General features: G+C 40.9%; 1 long non-coding RNA gene across 2 annotated transcripts; it reads left to right on the top strand.

The window, feature by feature from the left end:
• Window positions 1-1,682: 1,682 nt before the first annotated feature.
• On the top strand, window positions 1,683-13,399 carry LOC117203498 (uncharacterized). Of its 2 annotated transcripts, none has more exons than XR_004486276.2 (3): window positions 1,683-1,817; window positions 2,255-2,362; window positions 11,980-13,399. It is a non-coding gene; the product is annotated as an uncharacterized LOC117203498 (long non-coding RNA). The 2 variants fall into 2 exon arrangements; XR_007472485.1 differs by having other exon boundaries at window positions 10,786-13,399.
• Window positions 13,400-14,195: the final 796 nt, after the last annotated feature.

Here is a 14,195-nt window from a genome sequence, read left to right as displayed (position 1 = left end):
GGATCAGATACTCAAAATCCCCTTTCCCCCTTGCCTATCTGTACAATAAAGCCTGGAAACTTATCTTTCTAGACTCCCTTGCAGCTAGATATAATCATGCAGAACAGTCTATCCAGTGAAATGCAAGTGAGGATCCCTGAGGAATCCCACAGGCATTTCCTCCAATAAACCTCTTGCACATCTAATTCCAGGTGGCATCTTCTTCTCAGAAGACCCAAACTAACATATCAGAAAATGTGAGTAATTTGCCTGAGCTAATGGCATGGGTGGAATTTGAACGCATGTATTTTTCACTCCAAAGACCCAACAAGTTCTTTCCAACACACTGCATTATAATTTTGTATTGAGTTAAATAGTACCCTCCCCCGCCCCCCAAAGATATGTCTACATCCTAACTCCTGGAACCTGTGAATGTGACCTTATTTGTAAAAAGAGTCTTTGCAGATGTAATTAAGTACCTTGAGATGAGATCATCCTGGATTATGTGGGTGGGTCCCAGAACCAATGACAGGTGTCCATGACAGCCACCATAAACTGCAAGAGGCAAGGAGATGTTCCCCTAGAATCTTCAGAGGGAGTGTGGCCCTGCCAACATCTTGATTTCAGCCTTCCAGCTTCCAGAACTGTGAGATAATAAATTTCTGTTAAGTGACTGAGTTTGTGGTAATTTGTAGCAGCAGACGAGAGAAACTAATACTAAATTTTTCTTGTTCTCTATCTTGGTACTAGCACCGAACCTGACACATAGTATATGTTTTAAAAGAGTGAATTAGTTAATAGATTAATAGATGGGGATGATGAAACAGCTTGACATTGTTTCCAAGTAACTTGGACTGAACGTTATATAACTGTACTTGATGATAGATTTCCAGTATGAGGTTATCTAGGAAGAGAACTAATATTTATTGAGCGGCTGCTGTGTACCAGAAACCAAGATAAGTTTCATAAATTACATTACAGTAGGACTATTATAAATTATAGCGGTAAAGGCAAGGTTTTGGAGTCAAATGTGAACTCTGATTCTTATTAGCTGTATGACCTTCGGCAAATTACTTAAACTGTCTTAGCCACAATTTCTTATCGGAAAAGTGGGGAAATGAATCCTATCTCCCCACCCTGTTTTCGAGGATTAAAGGAGATAACTAGCTGAGCACAGTGCCAGGCACCCAGAAAATCTCAACAAACATGAGTTATTATGAGAGTAACATGGTCGTGGGTGCAGAGGGAGGTGCTGGAATTGGACCCTTACCTGAGAACAACAGGTGCGAAGTGCCGGCTTGCTGAGACGAGCCCTGTAGGTCACCTTGGCCTGTAGGAGGCAGTGTCGTTTAAGCTATCTTGCCAGTACCCTCCCCCCCTTGGAAGGGCGCCTGGGGCGGGAGGGGGCTCTCAGCAGCAGGAAGCTGTCGGGGCGGGGGTGGGGGTTACTTCCGGCAGAGGGCTGATTTGGGGGCAAGCTGAAGCCTCGTCTCCACACCAGGGAGCAGGCAGAAGGAAGACCCTCACGGAGCTCTCCAGAGCACGTAACAGGAGAGCCCGCATTTGGATGCCTGCCCATACACTGGGAACAAAGGGCCCGTCGGTGTCAAGTGGAGGCGCTGTCGTGACCAGCTGAGAGGGTTACGAGCTTACCACCGACAGTCTCGTAAAACGAGACCGGCCTCTCCGTCTTCCGCCCCCCACGCCGCAGCAGTGCATGCTGGGAAGCGGGAGGCGTTGCTAGAACGGGAAGAAGCCGGACCCCCCTCCAAAGTGCTGCTGTCAGCCGCGAGCGCACGTTCCAGTCCCTCGGGGAAACTTTGAAAAAAAAATTCTTGGTATGCCCAGATATTCCGATTTAACTGGTCTGGAACGGAACCCAGGCATTGAAATTTTTAATGAGCAGCCTGAATTGGGAACCACTTCCCTAAAGCCTGTGCTTGGGAGAAGGTGGAGGGTTGCCAGATTTAGCAAACAAAATGAGCGGTACTTAGATGAAAACGTTATTTATCTAGAACTCTAATTTCATTGGCACTCTGCAGTTTTAAGAGGGAAGGAAAAGTACTGGAAATGGACAGAAGGTTGAAATTTTTAAATGAACAGGGCAGAATCTTAAGGAATGAAAATAACCGTCTAATGATAAAAGGTGACTGAAACACTATGGAATTGGGCTGATCTGTAACTTAAAGGAGCAGCTACCCAGTGAGAAATGGGGGGTTTGAGAGTTTGGGAGCAATTTCAGGAAAAATAAACCGTTTCATGTTTATGACCCCAGTGAACTGAGATTCCCAGTAAACCAGTGCTATCACTCTGACCTTGCCCCAGAGATGAGCAAACAGAAGCCTGGAGAATTTACGTGATTTGTGCAAGTTCAACACAGCTGGTAAGTGACAGAGCCAGGATTTGAACCTAAGTTAATTTGGCTCAAAAAAAAAAAAAAGGGGGTGGGTGGGAGTTAATGGAGTAGAAAGCTCTTTCTACTGTGCCATAATGACTTTCAGACGTGTTTTGTTTTTTGGCATTAGTAATATTAACAGATTGATTCCCTAAAACCATAGTTAACCCATAAAATAGCCCAGGGAAACCCAACTTCATTTGAGGTAGGGGCTGGAATTGTGCATTCTGGAGCCTTGGGGGCCCAGACCCTCTGGACTGGCCTGTTCCTGCCTTCCGGCCCTGCCCTGGGTGAACAGGGTGAGGGGCTGAGCTGGGACATGCCTGTCTCCTGTCCTGTCCTCTCAGTTGCTGAGCAGTCAAATGGCAGTGGCTGCTTGGATGTTTACTTTGCGGCGATTTCTGCTGCTCCATCGTGATGATGGCTGCTTAAATTTCTGTATTTTGATTAAATGCCATCTCACTGTGCCTGTACTTGTTGTGCTTGAGTCCTGAGGCTGTTTTAGGAAAGGGTACAATTTTGTAAATGAAATGGAGAAAAATAAACAAAACCACCTGTTCTGCAAGACTGCGTGCTGCCCAGTGGAGCTCTCCCATCCGTCGTTCCCTCCCTGACTCCCTCCCACCAAAGGAGGGAGGTTCCCCTTCTCCATCCAAAAGTAACCGTTAGATGGGGGCTCCCAGTCACAGGGCCTTGGCTTTGGGGGGGCTGAGAACAAGCTGTCGTGACAGGCGGGGGCAGCGACTCACAGCGTGGGGGAAGACAGGCTGCTGAGGGCGGCTGGTACCCAAATTACCTTATGCTCCCATATGTGAAAGAGGCAAAACTTACTAATGAGTAATACCAGCCTTCGGCTCGCCCATTCCCACCACCTGTTAAAGGAAAATGTGTCTTTCCCCCCTCAGCTCCCCGCTTTCCTCACCCACATGTGGAATTCCATGTTTGCCAGCCTGCCTCCTGGGATTTTGAGACATGGGACAGAGGGATGGGTGCAGACAGGACTACAAGAAACAGGAGGGAAGAGAAAAGGAACTGAAGTGGAGGGGTTTGTGGACTGGGCTTTCAGGAACGTTTTTGGTAGAGTTGAGGGTAAGATACAAAGTAACTTTTAGGCTGGGAGAGAAAAGGTATTTTTTTTCCTAAATAATTTATTGAGGTGAAATTCACATGACATAAAATTATCCTCTTTAAAGTGAAAAATTCAGTGGCGTTTAGTTACATTCACCATGTTGTGGAACCACCACCTATCTATTTCTGAAACATTTTCATCACCTCAAAGTAAAACCCTGAGAAAGGGTAGTTTAAGATGGTCGATACAGAATAGGAATTGGATCCCTTAATGTTCTTGAAGAGAAGTAAGTGAAAATCTCTTGGGGTTTGTTCTTAATAACTTGAGTTGTGGAATTTGGTAGGACTTTGACCTACCCAAACTAGACCATAAGGTCCCTGGGGGTTATTGGGTTCCATAAACACATACAGTGATCCCACGGTTACCCCATTGCCCCCTGGCAGGAGACCTGCAGGAACACTTCACCCTAAACACAACATTAGGTCCTGCACATCCCAGATTATGGGTCCCTCACAGTGGCCTTGGTATTTGTCATGACATGATTTCACCAGGTCAGATGTTGGGAGGGACAGGAGGCATTCTCTGTGATATGTCCTGTACCCACATCCTCTAAGGAGGGTCTGGCCTTAGTATCCCCCAGGAAAGGCCCCCACCAGCAGCTTTGGAGTTCAAACTTTGAGTATACCCAGAATTCTTGAAGTACCCTTCAGATAAGTGGAACTACTCACTCCCATCCATACATTCCCTGCAACTTCTCATTTCTCAGTCTTCTCAAGTATCCATCCCACCTGCTCTCTCCCCCAGTCCCTTACCCCAGATGACCAGGTGCTAATAGCCTTTTAACTTTCTCCATCTTCATATAATGACATAAGATTATATACACATAGATATATAGATTATATATCAGATAGATGATAGATGATAAATAGATAAATCTCTGTATATGTAGCGTTTGGGGGAGTTCATTGCTTTCTCTGGAAAAATTAGATCATGGATTTTGTACATATTCTATTTCTCACTTAAAAATACCTTGTGGAAATCCCTCTGTCACCTGGTATGGTTCTAATACATTGTTTTGTGTTGGCTTACATAATAATTCATGATGAGACTCTTTCATAATTTATCCATTATTTATCTTTCTCTTGAAAGACATTTTTTTGTTTGTTTTACGTTTCTGTCGCTACAAACAGTGAAGCAATATTCTTAAGCCTGTATGTTTATGTACTGATGCTTTTGCTTCTACCGAATAGATTCCAAGGTTGAAGGGCATGTGTATTTTAAAATTTATTATATATTTCCAGATTGCTTTCAAAAAGGCCCAAACATCATATTTTCAGTAGTAAAATATGGAGAGTGCTTTACCCACACCCCTACTAGCAACAGTCGCTATCACTCTTGTTTTAATATTTTCCATTTAGATCATCGTGAAGTGATATTTCATTGTAAACTTAATTTGCAGTTTGTGGACTACTGGTGAGCTTGAGCATCTTTTCAAGTTTGTTGAGAATTTGGATTTGCTTTTCTGTGAATTATCTATTCATAGTCTTTGTCCATTTTTTGATTGGGCAATTTGTAGGAGCTCTTTTTATAGTATTGTTATTTATCATTTATCTGTCATCTGTAAAACTCTTTCCGTCCAAATGTATCACTTACGTATTATCTTAGTGGCATTTTCAATTTAAGTCAAATATGTCTTTCTTTCAGAGGTTCTGGGTTTCCTGTTATGATAAGAAGATTCCCCAACCCATGTATTTACCTAGATTTTCTTCTAAGCTATTTATTGTTTTATTTTATACAAATGTAACAAGTCTTATATATGTCTAAAATTTGTTTTTGTATATAGCATAAGATGGGATTCAACTTGTTCTAGTAAGTTGAGCTAGTATCATTTATTAAATAATCTATTCTTTCCCTGCTGTCTTGAATTATCAGCTTTGTATTAAATGCTCACATGTACCGGGATTGATTTTTTTCATCCCCTATTCTGTACCTCTTACTGTTGGTCTCTTCCCGTACTAATACACAATGATTTAATTACTGTAGCTTTTTGGAGTGCTCTGATACTGATAAGGTTAGACGTCTCTTATTGTTATTCTTTTTCCTATTTTTCTTACCTTCTGAACATTTATTGTCTGTGTAAGTTCTAAGCACATTTTATCCAATTAAAAAACAAAACCTGTTGGAGGCAAAGTAAGTGTGGTATTAGAAGTCAAGATAGTAGGTGGTTTCTCCTTGGTGTTGGGGGACACTGGGAGGGGATGCGATGGGGAACTTAAGGAGTGCTGGTTATGTTATGTTTCTTTATGGGGATGTTAGTTACATGGGCACACTTATGGTTTGGCACTTTTCTGTATGTACACTATACTTCAAAACCAATTTACTTAACAATCAAAAAATCTACTGGTGCTGTGGAGAGAAATCAAAGATTTAAATAAATGAAAGGGGGACCATGGCTGTGGATGGATTGAGAGACTCAACATAGTAAAGATAACTAATTCTCTCCAAAGTGATACACAAATATAATGCAATTCCTATTAAAACCCCAGCCCCCCCCCAAAAACCCCACAAACTACTGGGATTATAATTGGCATTGTATTACATTTATATTTGGGGGGAGAAGGAATTTGTTAAGATATTAACTCCTCTGAACAAATTGATTGGTGTTAAAATTTCTTCAGATTTTGTTTTGGTTTTTTCCATAAGGTTTTTTTCCATAGTCTTATGTTTCTTTTATATTTATCCCTCAATATTTTATAGATTTTGTCACTAAAATTAATTGAGTATTTTTCTCATTTCTGTTTTTAGGTGAACATGCTATAGTATAGAGAAATGATTAATTTTTGTATGCGTTTCTGTAAAATTTGTCACCTTACCAAATTCTTCATTAATTTGAGTGTTTTTTTAAAACTAGAGTTTCCTGGGTTTTCTAGTAATGGAGTCATGTGGTCAATGGAAGAAAATATTATCAAATACTTATGTCAGTTACTTAATTTTATGTTCTTATTGTATTTTCTAAAAACCTCCAAGCCAGTGTTAAACAGGAACATTAATAGCAGGCTTAAATCTGAAAAGAAGAGATAAAACCATGAGCAAAAAGAAATATTCCAATACTTTATTTCTTCTTTCACATGCTTCTACTAATCACTTCATTTTCTTACCTTATGACATTTGTTTTAACCTCTGAATCTTGAAGAAAATGTTGAGTTACAGTGGCAATAGTGGGCATTTTTGTCTGGATTTGATTTTAATTGAAGTGCTTTTGGTGTTTGACCAATGAGAATGATATTGGCTATTGGTTTTTGATAAAGAGACTTTATTATATACAACAGCTATCATTTCATTCTTATTTTCCTTAAAGCTTTAATATGGATGGCTGCTGAATTTTATCAAATGCCTTTTCAGGAACTATTGATAGGGTATGATTTTTCACTTTTAATTTATTGATGAAAAATATATGTTGATAGATTTCTTGATGTTGTGCTTTGTAATCCTAGAATAAACTCTGCTTAGTTACAGTGTATTATTTTTTTTGCCACATGGCTAGATTCTATTTGTTAATATTTTATCTAGCATTAAAATCATGCTTGCTTCATAAAATAAGTGGAGAAGCTTTCAATTTTTTCCATGGTCTAGAATAAATTAATTAACACTGATGTTATCTATTCTTTGAAGATTAGAAAGCTGAGCTGTTAAACCATCTGTCCTGATACCCTTGTTAATGGTTGATATTTAACAACCTTTCTTTTCTCTCCCACTCTCCCACTGAAAATTCAGGTTTTCACTTGGATTAATTTTGGTAATTTCCTCTAGATCTTCAAATTTATTGTCATAGAATTATCATATAATAAATTCTTATAATTATTTTAATCTCTTCTGTATCTGTGATGATGGCTCTTTTTTCACTTCCAATTTTGTCTATTTTTTTAAATTGAGGTATAATTGACACAGAACATTATGTGTTTCAGGTGTTCTTGTTTATTTATTTTTTAATCATCCAAAATTATTGTATTATTCTTAATTAGAGCAACGCTCTTGGGACCGTTGATGTCATCTGCAGCTTTTGATCCATGTCGGCTATGTGGCTGAGACAAATCTGGGATGTGGGGGGACGGACGTGTGGGAAAGGGTGGGGCATCCTGACCCAGCCCATCCCTGAGCCCCTGAGTCCCTGAGTCCCAGGGCAGATGCTGGCGGGCAGGTGGCTCTGGGCTCTCACGTCTGGGGAGCGTTCTTGTTTATTTTTTTGTTCTCACTTTTCTTTAAACAGACTAGGGAAGGGTTTATCAATTTCAGTGAACTTTTTAAGAACAAGCCTTTGGATTTGTTCAGTAGTGTCTCATACGATTTTCTTTTCTATTTAGTTCACTCCGCTTTCATGTTTACTAACTCTCTTTTAGAAGACTTTATCTTCCTCCTTCCTTCACCTTTCTCTCTCCAGAGGAGATATAATAAATGCTTTTGCTTTGTTGCCTCATCTGTCTCCCACTTCTGGGTTTTGCTGAGATAACAAAAGAGTTTTTCATTCTGGATTATTATTATTATTATTAGAATTTCCTTGGAATGTTCCTTGCCTATTTCAAGAATCCTCATTTAGAATTTGTATTACACGTTCTCAGGCAACCTACTGTTATGGATTTAGATATTACACATATTTATATAAATAGCAAGCTTCATAGCTCACTACTCTTTCCTTTTACTTATTCTTCTTTTCCTGATCTTGAGGTCTCTGCTGTGATTCATTTGTTGTTTAATTAGAGCCCTTTCTTTAGTATTTTCCCCAGATAGCGCGTGGGAATAGTATAGTGTCTGAATTCTTGCATGCCCCAAGTATCTGTCTTTCTCGCTGACAGATGAAGGCTAACTTGGCCAGCAGAGGAATCCTAGGTTGCAGTCCTTTTTCTCAAAAGTCCATAAATGTTACTGTCCTAGTTTTCAATGCAGCAGAGTTGAGTGCCAATGTGATTCTCCTTTCTTATTCTTTTTACCTGTAAACCTGAAAGATTTATTGCTTTACCTTTGGAATTTGGAAATTGACCAAGATACACCTGGGTATAGAATTTGGTGAAAACTTGCAAGACAGGTACTGGTCTTCCCTCATCTGTACCAAATTTTCTTGCATCAATGTTTGTTGCGTCTCTCCAGCTGTTCCTCCTTCTCCTTCTGGAATTTCTGTTTTCCCTATGGAAGCCATCAGTTCTGTGGTTTGAATTGTTTCTTCCACTTGATCCTCTAGGCCCTGAATTGAGTCTCAACACTGACTATCCTACTCTTTACTCAATTTGTTTTAATTTGAAAATCACATTTGCCCATTTAAATTCTAGGCTGTCTTCTGAAGGTGTTTTAAACATCTCCTCAGCACCTCTTATTACTGTTATTTTTTGTATAGTTTGTAGACGATCTCCTCCAGTAGCTCTAAAATTTTACAAGTCTTTATTTTTTATGTTTTGATTGCTTTGTTTATTATTTCTCTCTCTCTAGCTGTTGTCCTTCTCTGATGTATTATTTTTCTTTGTTTAATCCTTGGGGTTTGGGTATAGTTGCTAAGAGCCTTCTGCAGCATCACTTCTGAGAGTAGTGGAAGGCCCTGTGGTCTCTGTTGCAGGGGCTGCCAGTGGAGCAAACGGTGGGTTGTCAGATCCCTGTGAAGGCACCATGGGAAGGAAGACTTTAGGTTTCCCATCTTTTCAAGAGATCCCAACCTCAAGGATGAAATCACTAACTTCTCTTTTCAGCTCTTGAGTTGGAATATACCAGTGGATACAGACATGCCCTGGGGTGGGCAGTCCCTCAGGCCAGCTCCCCCAAGATCCTCAGTGTTCAGACCCTCACATGAGTCCTTCAGACACTAGTGGCCAGGCTCTTAGGTGGCCCAGAGGGGAAAAAGTCATTTAATTGCACAGGCGCCCCCTTACCAGTAGCCAGCATCTGTCTGGATTAGGTAGGATAGACAGTCTGGAATTGTGGTTGGGAGGGAGGGGTGGTCAGGACATCTTCCCTAGTTCCTGCTCATTTCTACAAGTCAAAACTCTACCCATCCTTAAAGGTTGTTTTAGAAAACCACTTCCTTTATGAATCTCTTTCTGATCCTCATGTCCCAGTGGCTCTCAACTCTGGCTGAACATTGGTATCTCCTGAGGAGCTTTAAAAAAACACCAATGCCTGGGTCCACCCTGAAAGATTCTGATTTAACAGGTTGGGCTCTGTGATTTGTAAAGCCCTCCTGGCGACTCTACCAGATACAGCCTGATTGAACATCACTCATCTCACCTGATGTGATCATTCCCTCCCACCTTCTCACAGTATCCATTCTTTCCTGTGTTATACCTTTCAGGAACGAATTTTATCCTCCTACCAGTAAGCTTCTTGAGCTCATTCATTTATTCACGCAGTAATTATCATTTGTTTCTTTCATTAACTCATTCATTTATTCATTCAACAAACATTTAATGTCTATTGTACTCCAGGTGTCAGACCCTGGAAGATTCAAAGATGAATAAAAGTCTCTGAGAAAATATATTTACAGACTTGTGTGAGTTTAGTTAGGGTTTTTCAAAGGAAGAGGATCTTCTCGCACTTTTCCCTAAAATAAACTGGGAGGAAACTGCTATGGACTGCTTGCCTGAAAAGTGCTTTTGTGAGCAAAGGTGCTATCACAAGTTCAATTTTTAAAAATCCAGATAAATAAATACCGCAGTGTCAATTGTTGACAGAGACAAGTGGGAAGATCCAGAGAGATCTGTGAGTAGGCAAACCTCAAAAGCCACATAGCACGCAGGCTTGTGTCACTAGCAGCTGATGCTTCCTAACCCAGAATCTAAACTCTGGGAAGAAATGATGGCAAAGTTATCTTTTCTTGCCACAAATTTCTCTTTTCTTCCAGAAGTGGGTGTATTCAGAGGCACTATGTGAATAACGTTTGCTCTGAGTCATGGAAATGAAAAAACATTTCTGACTATGAAGTTTTGGGTGCAGTGTAATGTTTGCCGGCCCCCTGTACACACTGGTGAGGAGGGAGTGTTTTGGGGGTAGGACTCCCTGCCTGAGAACTGGGTGATGATGCAGTTCTGGCCCCTCTGGGACATTTTCCTTCAAGGTCATGAGCACCCCTCACACACAACTGGGTGCCCAGGTGGTCTGTTTTCATCCTGAGTGAACATTTGTGTGGACCAGCTTTCACAAATGGGCAGATGGAATGCCAGAGGAAGGGGTGTCTATGATAACAGGCTGTTTTAGGCTAAATTCTATAAGCTCCAGACAGAGTAAGGAAAATTGGCTTCTGAGTTAGAACCAAAAATGCCACAAAGTTAGAGTAATTTTTCCCTCTCTTATTTATTGCATTTAGAGTCCCATCTTACCTATCTGGAACCTAGCCAAGAACCAAGAAAGAAACCAAAAAATAAAATTTTTTTAAAAAGCTCTAATAAGTGTAGCTAGAGATAGTGGAAGTCCTACCGTGTGGGCACTCAGGCATTTTGCATCTAGGAAGACCCAGCTCTCACCCAACAGCCATTTTCTTTTCTTTACACACAGTTTTAACAAGTTTGAGGATCTGGTTATCCAAACCTAAATGGATAGTTTCACGTTGGAAGCGATGTAATGGATGCTGTAGACATGCGCACTGACAGCCGTGAGAAGCAAGCAGGAGACAGAAAAAAGGAAATGTGCGTACAGCGGCATGTCTCCATCTTCTTAGCCCACGCTGCTTTCAGTAAATGTGAACATTTTGCCTCCTTCCAGAGTTTCTGACACTTCAGGTAGATACACCCTCCCTCCTTGCCACACTGGCTAGCCTGAGAAGTGGACTCTGAGTTGGAGGTTGGCACACAGGAGGTTTATTAAAGAGTGAACATGGCATCCATGCTGTGGAAGGGAGGGCAAGGAAGTAGGAGTCACTTCTGGAAAAAAGAGAGAAATTTGTGGCGAGAGAAGGGAACTTTGTTGTTTTTTTTGTGGAGTTTAGATTCCAGCTTGAAAATTCAAACTACAGTGTAACCCGACAGTAGCCTTAGCCAACTCCAAGGAAAGAGCTGGAGCTAGCATAGTTCTTCTGAGTTGTCCTCAGTTGGATGAAGATGTCCATCTTATATTCCTGTATTGAAGGTCACTGAACATAAGCTGTCTAGGCTCCTTGGGTGCGGAGGCTCTCAGAAGGGGCTGACAGATGAAAGCTCTCTGTTGACAACGCTCTCTGCAGCTGAGGCAAAAGTCCTTCATGGAAGGAGACCTGGCTGGCACTTCACAGTGTCCACCAAACTCCATGACTCATCCCCTGGAGGGCTAGGATATTCTCACCTTCTCTGTGTCTCACTTGATTGATGGCTATGACAGAGACTCCTAGGTATCCATCAAATATCATTCCAGATATTCTGGTAATGATAGCAGGGCTAGAATATATTACTTTCCCGTCATCCTCATTAGTAGGTATAGCCATTGGTTTTGGCCAGTGAGATATAAACATCAATATGTGTGGAGATCTGGAGAAGCCTTTGCAGAAGTTGATGGCTCAGATTTCTCCCTTCTTCCTTTCCACTACCAGTGATGTGGACCAGTTAGATGGGCTCTGGCAGCCATCTCGGACCAAAAAGTAACTTTAAAGACAGAAGCTATGTACTTTCAAGGTAGATCAGAAGAACAGGAGGAACCTGACTCCCCAGTGACGCTGGAGCCGCCAGACCACATATGGACTGATGTCTCTGGACTTCTTTTTATAAGAGAAATAAACATCTATCTTGTTTAAACAATTGTTATTTTGAGTTTTCTGTTTTACAGCCAAATTTGACCCTGGCAGATTCAAGGGCCAAGCTCTACTGGGGATTTCTTATGGTTGAGATAGAGATTTTTGCTTCCTTAATATTTCTGGAATCTATCTCCTCTCCATTGCCCGTGTTCCTTGAGTGGAAGTCCTTACTGTTTCTCCGTTGAATCTTCACCCCCTCCAGTAAGTAGTCTGTACCGCTGCCAGAGGGATCTTCTAAATGACAAGTTTGATTATATCACTCCCACTGTTAAAAACCTTTCCAGAGGCTGGTAAGCTCTGACTTGTTTGTGATAGGATGTTTTGTCTTATGAATTGAATATTAGGACCTGAGCATGTCCTACTCCATATTTGTGCTTATTTTGTTATGTGGTTTATATCATGTGTCCATATGTATCCAAGGAACATTGCTAGAAACATCACTGGAATTTCCTGCAGGAGAGGAAGCCACTGGTGAGCACTGTATCCTACAATAGCCAATGAAAGAACATAAATTTATTTGCTAGTAAGCTGGGCGTTGGGCACATCTAAACCCACTTAGGAATCATAGTCCAGCAGCCACCTCTTTCCCCAACCACACAATCTTACTCCTCTTAGTAACATTCCATTGCTGTCTGAGCCATTCCATTTTTCCTTCCTGTATCAGTGCTCTGATCACTCCCAGGATTTTTTTGCAATGAAAATGCGGATTACAGACCCACTGCTGAACCTTTAGTCACCTCTAAAGCTCCATAGGATGAATTGCTTCCATTGGTTTTCAGAAGCTATCAGTGGGTTCCATTGTGTTGTTTTACTATATCAATATTCTCCTTCCCGTGAAGATGTCTTTGCCTTTATTTTTGTGTGTGGTGCATTTAAAAAAACGTTTATTCTGAGATCTTTGTAGATTCACATACTGTTGTGAGAAATAATAATAGTAATAATAATACCCTTCACTTGATTTCTTCCAATGGTAATATCTTGGGTAATTTTCGTACAGTATCACAATCAAGAGATTGACATTGATACAATCTGCATTAATTTTTTTAAAAAATTATTGTTTTCCTTCTTTTTAGATACATTATATACTTAAAAGGCAGTAACTCTTGCACCGTCAAGTTGTAGTAGAAGATATACAATGTACTCTTTTTACTTCTGTTCGTGTGTATTGTACAGAGCCTGTGTGCTTTTTGTAATGTAAATAAAAAAATTTTAAGAGCTCCTTTTCCACCTTGGGATAAAGTCTGGAAGTCTTTACATAGCCTTCAAGCCGCTCCAAGTTCTGGCCCTAGCTCCTCACCCTTATCCATTGCCACTCCTTACTTGGTCCCCTCACACCCCACTTTACAGATCTCCACTGCCTGAAAAACCCTCTTCTAACTGGATCTAGATAATTCCCATCCATCTTTCAGCTTAAACAAAGTCTGTAACTCCTAGAAGCATTAGCTACCCTCTCTCTCAGGCTGGGTTAGATACCTTTTTATTTTTTACTTCCTTCATGCCTGGCACAAAGAAGATGCCCAATAAATATTTGTTGAATGAATGAGTAAATGAGTGAATACCTCTAACCAGTTTAAGAGAGTTGGAATAAACTGACTACTTTTTTTTCATTACCTAATTCTAGATTCCACTGTTGGGAGGACTCCTGTTTAATTGCCTTCATATGGGCAGCACCTAGCACAATGCCCTGCATACACTAAGTGTTCAATATGTGATGATGGATGACCAGAAAGGAGGTGGGAATTGAGACAAGAAGAGCAGTGTGAGCACAGGCTAGGAGATGGTGTGTTCCAGGGCACTGAGTGGACCGTTGGCTCAGAAAAATCATTTTATAGGTCATTTAATCCATTTGACCAGAAAGTCTGGCTTATATCACCGGTTATCCTAATAACAGGCATTTTCCCGGTCCCTCTTGCTCCTGCACCACGAAAATAAAATATAAAAGAATCCGCAGCTTCTGCAACCCTCAGTTCTGTGAACATCGTTAACCCCCATGGGCTCAGTTAGCGCCTGTGCTC

The sequence above is a fragment of the Orcinus orca genome, chromosome 17 (assembly GCF_937001465.1).
Source record: "Orcinus orca chromosome 17, mOrcOrc1.1, whole genome shotgun sequence".
NCBI classification, from domain to species: Eukaryota; Metazoa; Chordata; class Mammalia; order Artiodactyla; family Delphinidae; genus Orcinus; species Orcinus orca.
Note: the sequence above shows the minus strand (reverse complement) of the source record. Positions and strands in the feature narration are given on the sequence as shown.